At 50.1% G+C, this 9,368-nt stretch overlaps 1 protein-coding gene across 13 annotated transcripts in view; it reads right to left on the reverse strand.

Moving 5' to 3' along the window:
• DTNB (dystrobrevin beta) overlaps positions 1-3,647 on the reverse strand; it is a 296,518-nt gene extending 292,871 nt beyond the window's left edge. For 8 of the 13 annotated variants that reach the window (XM_019497680.2, XM_059727619.1, XM_059727623.1 and 5 more), the window contains exons 1-2: positions 3,533-3,646; positions 2,244-2,322 (exon numbers count right to left, since the gene is read on the reverse strand). The gene's annotated coding sequence lies outside the window, so the exon portion shown is untranslated. Of the gene's footprint in view, positions 1-2,243; positions 2,323-3,532 lie in introns of all 13 variants that reach the window. The other 5 variants (XR_009462220.1, XM_019497687.2, XM_019497690.2 and 2 more) reach the window with 3 other exon arrangements.
• Positions 3,648-9,368: the final 5,721 nt, after the last annotated feature.

The raw sequence follows: 9,368 nt of genomic DNA on the forward strand, positions 1-9,368 counted from the left end.
GAGCTCTAGGGTCACCATGGCTTGAAATGCTGTTGATTCAGGTGAGGTCCAGCACAATGAACTACATGGTAAATCATGAGTCTTTGGCTTTGGACTAATACCATGCATAGTTTGTAATATATAAAAGTAGGTGTTTGTGCTAAAAACTGCAACAGTTTTTTAAAAAAAGCTAACATGCATCAATTCTGGATGAATCAAGTGCATGGGTACTATATGCAAATCACTACAGACATGTTGAATTTCAAGGTTATTATTTTCAAATTTGCCCTTCACTTCCATGTGCTCAGGGAGAGCAGGGTCTGACAGTAAGATGAGGGGGGAAGAGGCTTGCCAGAGGGGAAAGCTGGGGAGGTGAACAGAGCAAAGGGGCTACCTGACTCCCTAGATTTATTTTCACTGCTGTAGCTGTGGGAATGGACAAATGCAAGGGAAACCTCCAAGAATTAGATTCTATACCTAGAAGTATAATAAATATATAATTTTTCCAGATATAGGATCCAATCACAGGGCAGAGGTTGTCTTATCATCTGGATCATCTTCTACTTGAGTAAATATGGCAATTCAACAGCTAGGAAATGTCACAAATGAGACCATCCATACAATTAATTACACTGCCTGTATTTACACAATAGCCAATTATTCATATGATAGTATTCAACTTTTCCACACAATTCCTAACTTTTCTATGTTCAAGATGGTCCGTAACATTATACAGCTATCCTTAAAAAAAACCCCTAACAACAACAACAAAAAACCCCAAAAACAACCAACAAAAATAAGCTTTACATACCCAGGACATTCAAAGTTTAATTAAAAAGAAATATTAAGGTATATAAATACATCAGTCAGACTCCCAAACAACAAACTCTGTAACACAGTAAGGACAGAACCACATAAAAAATGTTTTAAAAAAATTATTACAGTTTGGACTAATATGATTTGGGATCACAAAAAACTAAAATAAGATCCTAATTGTATGGGGTTTTTTTGCCTGATGTCATTACATGACAACAAAAGTTTTCTACATCTCTTACCTGATAATACTAGTCTGAATTTTTCAAATGGGTTTGTAACATTTTTGGGGGGATACTTGAAACATCCATGTCCTTTTTGTTTTACTCTCCCTCAACTCAGTATTATGAACTCTGAATTTCAACTCCCTATTTACAAAGATTTGTCTGGAAATATATATGTATACATGTTTTGCATTACTGGCCTATAATTAAAATTGCATCCAAGTCCAGGTGTCCCAGCCTGCAGCGCGCATGCCACAAATGGCATGGGAAGCCTTCCTGTGTAGTGCACAGATCAGGGAGGAAACCAAGGAACACAACAGCAGATAGGACAGAGAATAGAAAGCAAAGGAACAGGTCAAGCAGGGAGCACAGGGCAATGGGAGAAAGCAGAGCAACAGATCAGTCAGGGGTAACAGATAAGGGTGACACTCAGGGTGGATGCAGGGCTTACTTTGTGGCACGCCTGACAAAGATATTTGTCCCCACCGCTGGAGATCAGGTGTGCTTCTAAGTAGCTAGGAGCCAACCGAACATGCAACGAGGGCCACCCCATGATGCCCCACCTTCAAAGCTGTGGGCAGGAAATGGAAGCTGGAAGAGGGAGGGAGAGACCAGCACAGGAGAGCAATGGCGGGGGGAGGCCAGCCACTAAGAGACAGAGCACCAGTTAGACAGGCCTGTTATAGATCACGGTAGCCAGTATCAGCAGTCACACTTTGCAGAAAAATTGAGAACATAAGACATGAAGAAAAGCTTCTCCATCTGAAACTACTAAGGATATTTTGGAGGGAGGTAGTCCAAGCTGAAATGTAGTCAATTGGTAATGCCGAGATTTAGCTTTAAACACTTGAAAACGGTACTTTCAGCAGCACAGTCCTACCCAAAAGGGTGCAATGTTGGGATAATGGTTCAGTTCCAAAGGGAAGAGTGCCACCTACTGAATCAACACTGTCCAGACCATCAAAGTTTTCTTTGCAGGTCTCCTATATCAATATTCATCAGGCCTAACCTTCCCTACCATGGATGTGGCTGCAGGCACTTTTGACATTCTACAAAGAATTTTTCACAGGTCTAGATGTACAAGTCACTGCTCTGTACTAAGCATTTGCCCTGGACGAATTGTTAAATATACATTATGAGACACTAACTCAATAATTTCGTTAATGTATCTGCACCTATGCGCATATATGTTTGATATCACAGGCTGGTTACAACAGTCAGCATTACCTGGATCACACAGGAAGCTTTCTAGGGACAACTTTCACTTTTCTATACACAATTTCCTCTTTGTACTTTTAAAGGCAACCTAAAAAAGGAAAAAGAAATGTTTTGTCCTCTATAAACAAGGTCCGCCATTTTCCCAGCTCACTTTTCACTCTGGAACAGCGGTTCCCAAACCGACAGGCTGCGCACGATACGACCTGAAGTACCGCCAGCAAACTTTTCAGTTCAAGCTTAAGTACCCCCCGGCACGTTTTTGTCATATAAAGTCATTATAATCAGTCTGTGAACAGGTACCACCGGCGGGCTGTCTGCGTTCGCGTGCCGCAGATTGGGAACCGCTGCTCTAGAAGTCTCACGAACGTTACGTCTGCTTCTCGCCACGGGACCCGGTCACGGCTAAGGTGAACCATAGCACGTCGGGCCGGAGGGGACCTCCCGGGGTCGCATCCAGTCCAGCTCCCTGCTCAAGGCAGGATCATCCCAGCCGCGTGTCCGTCCAGCCTGCTCCTCAAAGCTTCCAAGGACGGAGGCGCACAGCTTGTCAGGGCGGACGCGACCTCGGAGGATCGTCGGGTCCAGCCCCCTGAACCCGGCAGGGAAGACACGTGGGGTCAGGCAACCCCGGCGACGGGACCGTCCAGTCTCCACATCTGGACACCCCAAACGTGCAGAAGTGTTCCCTGACGTTGAGCCCGAATCGATGGTCCAGGAGCTAGTGGCCGTTACCCCCGGTTCTCCCCTCGCGTGCCCACTCGCCGAGCCCTCAACGTGGCCCCAGCGCGGCCGTGCGCTGCTACCAGCCCCCGCCCCCCCGCACCTCTAGCCGCCCGCTCTCCTGCCTGACCGCGCTCCTCCTCGGAAAGTTTCACCCCCCCACCCCCCGAAGAGGCTGCTCCCCGCCGCGCCCCGCTCCACCCTCTCCCGAGAAGCGGGGGGGGGGGCGCGCGGGAAGGCCTCAGGGGCGGCTCGGAGGTTTGTATGACACCCAAACCGCGAAATACAGGTGGGGAGCCCCTGGCCTCGCCGCCGAGGGCGCAGGGAGATGCTCTCTTCCAACGCGCCCTGCCCTTGGCGCGCGGGCAGACGCTTCAAGGCGGCCCCGGCAGGTCCCGTCCCTTCCCGTCCCGCCATGGTGTTGCACGACGAGAGGGCAGCTGGACGGGGCGGGGGGAGGGGAGGGGCAGGACGGGTTTGGGGGGGGGGCCCAGGCCGCAGCCCCCACCCCCCCTGGCGCAAGGGGACGCCCCGAGCCCGCACCGCCCCGCCCCGCCCCGCCCCACATCCGCACTCACGTTCCCCGGCCGGCGGCCCGGGGGCAGCGGAGCAGGCGGCCGCGCCGTCCCCGTCCTCTGCGGAAACCGCCTCAGCCGCTCCGCTGCGCTGCGCTGCGCTCCAACGGTCCCCGGCCGCCTCGCGGGCTCCAGCCAATCGCGGCACGCCTCCGCAGGGGCGCGCGCGCACCGACCAATCCGGGGCGGCGGCTGCCTGCCCCTCCCCGCCCCCTCTGCCCGCTCTAGCCAATCCGCCGGCAGCGCTGGCCCAACCCCTCCCCCTCCTGCTCCTCCTCCTCCTCCCTCCCGCCCCGTGACGCTCCTCCGGCCAATCGGCGACGCGCTCCGTGCGTCGCGTGCGTTCCCGCGAGCCCCCGGCCAATCAGCGAGCACCTCCATGCGCCCCTCGCCCCCAGCCAATCATCGGCGGCCGCCCCTCGCCCCCAACAGTCGCCTGCGGCCCCCTCGCCTCCTCCGCAGCGCGCAGGCGCAGTAGGGGGGCGTGGCTCTGAGGGGACAGGCCTTGAGTGTTTGTGGGCTGTGAGAGACGTGGATACCTATAGATGTACACGTATAGAGAGATACATACATACATACATACATAGAGGGATATACATGTATGTAAAAGACCTCAGTCAGTCACATCCGCAAAGTGCAGAATTTAAGAACAACGCCAAAAACTGTGAGATTTGGCAAGTGCTGAAATGGAGGTTTCCCCTCAGCTTCCAGGCCGTGGGGGCCACGTCGTGCTTCACCGAGCCTCTCCCACCTGCCTCCCGGGGTCGCGCCAGGACCCGTCTGAGGGCAAAGCGCGCTCTAGGCCTCGGCCTGCCTGCGGACAGCTCCGAACTGGGCCCGGCGCAGGCTGGCGGGGCGCCAAGCCCGGGGGTCAATGTCGCCCCTTGCGCAGGACGAAAGAAGACGCGCTTGCTGCCTAAAACGAGGCTTGACGGGCAACCGGGAGTCCGGATCGCGATGACGTGCGGAGGCCCTAAGCGACATCCCTCTGAAGAGGCCCCGCACAATAAAAATAATCCACGAAATCGGATCTTCGTGACATTTTAAGATGAATTATTGTTATTTCTGCACAGGTTTATGACCTCGGTATGAAAAATAACTGTGGCGCCGTGAGGACTACGTGCATTAGCGTTCTACGGATGCGTGTTTGAGTTTGAGCCCTGCCCGCGGCAGCTTTCGGAGCACGTTACACACCTGTTCGATAGCCTCTGCCCGCAGTTTCCCCAGCTACGTTTTGCAAGTTTTGCCTCAAGGCTAAAACTGATGGTCCGACGGGTATTTGTAAGCACTTTCAAACCCATTTGCAGGCTCCAGTTTCACTCTAGAAGTAGCGTTGAAGACATAAGCATTAAATAGATGAGGATAAAAGCCTCAGGTAAGTATTTGTATTTTTCACACTCTTCTTGAACAACGGGGCCAAGTGAGGGAAGGAATTAATCTCGTCAGATGTGGCAGGAGGACTGATAAGTCAGACCAGTACACAAGTGTTCAAAAGGATATGAAGAGGGGCAGAGCGAGGTGTGAGGACTTCATTTCTGCCCCCACACCTGTATGTTGCATTTCAGTCCCCCTTCCAAAAGCTGAAGTGCCGAGACCAGTGAGGAATGGGAATGGGAACGTGGCAGGCACTCGGTGCTGAGATGGAGCGAGGGGCTGCAAACGGGCATGTCAATTGCCTGATGGTACACAATGCTTAGATCACAGCTGGGAACTGAAAAAGGGGAAATCTGATACAGGGCCCAAACACAGAATGAAAGGCAGCACAAGAACTCCCATTGAAACGAATGATTCAATTCCTGCGTCCCTAAGCAACTTCTTCATTCTGTTTCCATTTCCAAAGGGGCGTTATTCAGGAGAGAACAAATCCCTGGAGTAACTGGGCCACTTCATGCTGGTTTGAGCCTCTGATGCTGCAGATGTAAACGTAGAATTCCTTTATGTGCTAAGGCAAGATTTGGCATAGGAATTTTACAGATCCAGCCCCAGCTGGTACGTGTCCTAAAATAGCACCATCACTTTCTCATGGCTCCTTCAAGTTTAACAGGAAAATGGATCATGGAGGAGAAAGGTCTGGTTGGGTGGTCACAGAGCAGCACATGGGTGCTGGAGTGGTCAGAATCACGTGTGGTTGTCATCAGCAGCAATTCCTCGATTCAGTGATGATCTCTACCATGGCTCATTGACGGGTTTGAGGTGACATAAGAGTCCAGTGCTTGAGCCACAAATCCATCCACAGAAGTTGCAGGTCTTTCCACAGGGGAGAGTAGGCTGCAGGCAAGGATTTCTCTCCTTTTCCTTTCTCTGCACTCTCTGCTTTGAGAGCAAAAAACTTTACCTCAAAGTGGGCTGCCACTTGGTTGAGGTTAAGGTGTCATTGGGGTCAGTTGGCAATCAGCTCCTTCCAGCTTTTGATGTCAGCTCCTTACTGAATCATTCCCAATGATTATTGTTAGCTCCAGCAGGCAGAGGAAAGTTCGCATTGTACAGGTGTTTTCTTTTCTGGTTTTCTGAAATCTAAATTTGCATTGCCTTAACTTGGTATTTCTTGGTCTTGAGAGGTTTTAGTCCATCACGTCACATCACAGTGGCAACTTCATAGTTTCATAGTTGGTTGGGTCAGAAGGGACCTGAGCAGATCATCAAGTCTGACCCCCTGCCATGGCAGGAAAAAGTACTGGGGTCAAACGACCCCAGCAAGGTGTTCGTCTAACCCCCTCTTAAAGACCCCCAGGGTAGGAGCCAGCACCACTTTGCTAGGAAGTTGGTTCCGGATCCTAGCTGCCCTGACTGTGAAGTAGCGCCTCCTGATGTCTAGTCTGAATCTGCCCTCTGCCAGCTTGTGACCGTTATTTCTAGTCACTCCTGGTAGTGCTCGGGGAAACAGGGACTCCCCCAATGCCTGCTGGTCCCCCTGACAAGTTTGTAACAGGCCCCTAGATCCCCCCCTCAGCCTTCTCTTGTGGAGGCTGAAGAGGTTCAGGTCCCGTAGCCTCTCCTTGTAGTGCCTGCCCTGCTGCCCCCTGACCATGCAGGTGGCCCTCCTCTGGACCCTCTCCATGCTGTCCACATCCCTCCTGCAGTGCGGTGCCCAGAACTGGACGCAGTACTCCAACTGCGGCCTGACCAGTGCTGCATAGAGGGGGAGGATCACCTCCTTGGACCTGCTCGTGATGCATCTGTGGGTGCACAAGGTGTGGTTGGCCTTCCTGACCGCGTCCAACACTGTCGGCCCATGTTCATTTTGGCATCAATAATGACTTCAAGGCCCTTTTCTGCCTCTGCACTGACGAGAAGGGAGCTCCCCAGCCTGTAGGTCTGCTGCTGGGTCTTCCTCCCCAGGTGCAGCACTTTGCACTTGTCAGTGTTGAAACCCATCCTGTTCTCATCTGCTCACCCCTGTAACCTGTCTAGGTCTGATTGCAGCCTATTCCTCCCTTCTAGCATGCCCACATCCCCCCACATCTTAATGTCGTCAGCAAATTTGAACAGGGTGCTTTTTACCCCCTCATCCAAGTCGCTGATGAAGATGTTGAACAGCGCGGGTCTGAGGACTGATCCCTGGGGGACCCCACTGCCCACATCCCTCCGGGTCGAAAACGACCCGTCCACCACCACTCTCTGGGTGCGACCCTCCAGCCAGTTAGCGACCCTATTGACTGTGTAGGTGTCGACGCCACAGTCCCCTAGTTTTTTAATGAGAATGGGGTGAGAGACGGTGTCGAAGGCCTTCCTGAAGTCCAGAAAGACTACGTCCACTGCTACCCCTGCATCTAAGGATTTTGTGACCTGGTCGTAGAAGGCCACCAGGTTGATCTGACAGGACCTGCCTCTAATGAACCCATGTTGGTTGCCCCTAAGCATAACCTCCTCTGCCGGCCCCTCATGGACATGCTCCAGAATAATTCCATCAAAAAGCTTACCCAGGATCAAAGTAAGACTAACGGGCCTATAGTTTCCTGGGTCCTCCTTCCTCCCTTTTTTGAAAATGGGAACCACATTGGCCCTTTTCCAGTCCTCTGGCACCACCCCAGAGCACCACGAGTGCTCGTAAAGCCATGCCAGGGGTCCCGCAATGACTTCTGCCAGTTCCCTCAGCACTCTGGGGTGGAGATCATCAGGACCAGCTGATTTAAATACGTCCAGTCCCTCCAGAAGTCCCCTGACTAGATCCTCACTGACCCTAGGCCTGATTAATTTGCTGAAGTAGAAGGCAAAGCAATCAAATTCATACTTTCTCCAAACGGAGAACCTGGGCCAATTTTCAGACATCCCCATCTGAAATTGTTGTTTAAATTAGTATTGAGGCATTTTGTTGGTGATTTAGACGCTGCAGTTTGAATGGTGGTCTTATTTTTAAGAGATTTTCCGAAGTTTAAGTTGTTTAAAGGAATGCCAATGACTGGGATGTGGCTTTAGGGCTGTTCTTCTCAAGAGATTTAAGACATTTAATTGTGGGCTGCAAGAAAATGTATATGTCTGATTAGGATTCACAGCTGTAATTTCTCATGGAGTTAGGTGTCAAAGCCTTTCTTCAAAAAAAAAAAAAAAGGCAGAGGAAGAGGAGGTGTCCCCTTTTTTACCTAATAGTCCGGTGTTAGAGCACTTATATGGGATATAAGAGGCTGGGGTTTACCTGACAGGATTTAAACTCATGCCTAGCATCCCACACCAGAACATCTATAGTTTGATTGTTAGAGTATTTTCCTGGGAAGTGGGTGATATAGAATCAAGTCCTCTCAGAAAAAGAAGCGACTTGAACTTGAGTATCCCACATCCTAGAAGAGTGTCCTAACTACCAGGCTACAAAGTAAAAGGAAGTGGTAACGGGAGATTAGACGTCACAGATGTGAAATAATCCTTCTGAATGTGAACAAAGCATAAGCCAGTGCAAAAATGGATGTACCTATGGATGGCCTCTATGCGAATAGAGGTTCATGCTAGCACATCTCAATGTTGGAGCAGAGCCTAGAAGTGTAATTGAAGATATAAGGTCTGTATTCCACCTTGGTCTTTTGTACCATTTTCCATTGTTATCAGGGAGAGATCTCCTGTGGGTAAGGAGGACTGTTGGTCCAAACATTATTGATACAGACAAAGGACTGTTCATGACTGAATAAATTTAATTCCCCCTGCTTCAGAAGGGAGAGGAACGATTCACACTCCTGACTGCAGAAGGCTAAGCTACTTCAACCACAGTGAAATCAATAGAAATGTAGGGTGCTCAGCATGTCACAGGTTTGGGCCCTTACAATTTTTGTTTCAGGTTATGTGTAAATTCAGGAAAGCAGTTCTGCATTGCTTACACTTGGATGTTTTCCCTCCTCTCCACCCTCAAGGGAAAACATTTTTCCACTTACATTTGGATAAACTGAAGAGAAAGGAGGGCAGCTGCCTATGAGATCTGTCAGTGTTGTACATTTTTTTAAGGTAGAGTGCCTTCCCCTCCTTTCTGTACAAGAGTATTTTTTCCTGTAAAGGGAATCTGTTTTCTCTACTAATTCATCACTTTCTTTTATCTTTAACTCAGGCAGGTATTACTTCCCAAACATATATTCTTCCATTTCATGTTCTTGTGGAGGAACCCCTTTCCTGCTGCTTTTAGGAAAATTTTCACTAGGAAAATACCTCCATTTTAAGTGTAGTGATAGAATAATCACACCACCATCTTGTCTACTCCTGCTAGCAACTACCTGCTTGTTCTCTACAATATTTAATGTTGCTTTGTCCAGTCTAATATATGTCCAAAGAATGAGTAGTCTGCAAGACATGAAGTTTGCTAAACTCATGCATACAGTAATCAAATAAAAAACTTACTTTCTCCTAAGGTTTTTCCCATCTG

The sequence above is a fragment of the Alligator mississippiensis genome, chromosome 1 (assembly GCF_030867095.1).
Source record: "Alligator mississippiensis isolate rAllMis1 chromosome 1, rAllMis1, whole genome shotgun sequence".
Classification (NCBI taxonomy): domain Eukaryota; kingdom Metazoa; phylum Chordata; order Crocodylia; family Alligatoridae; genus Alligator; species Alligator mississippiensis.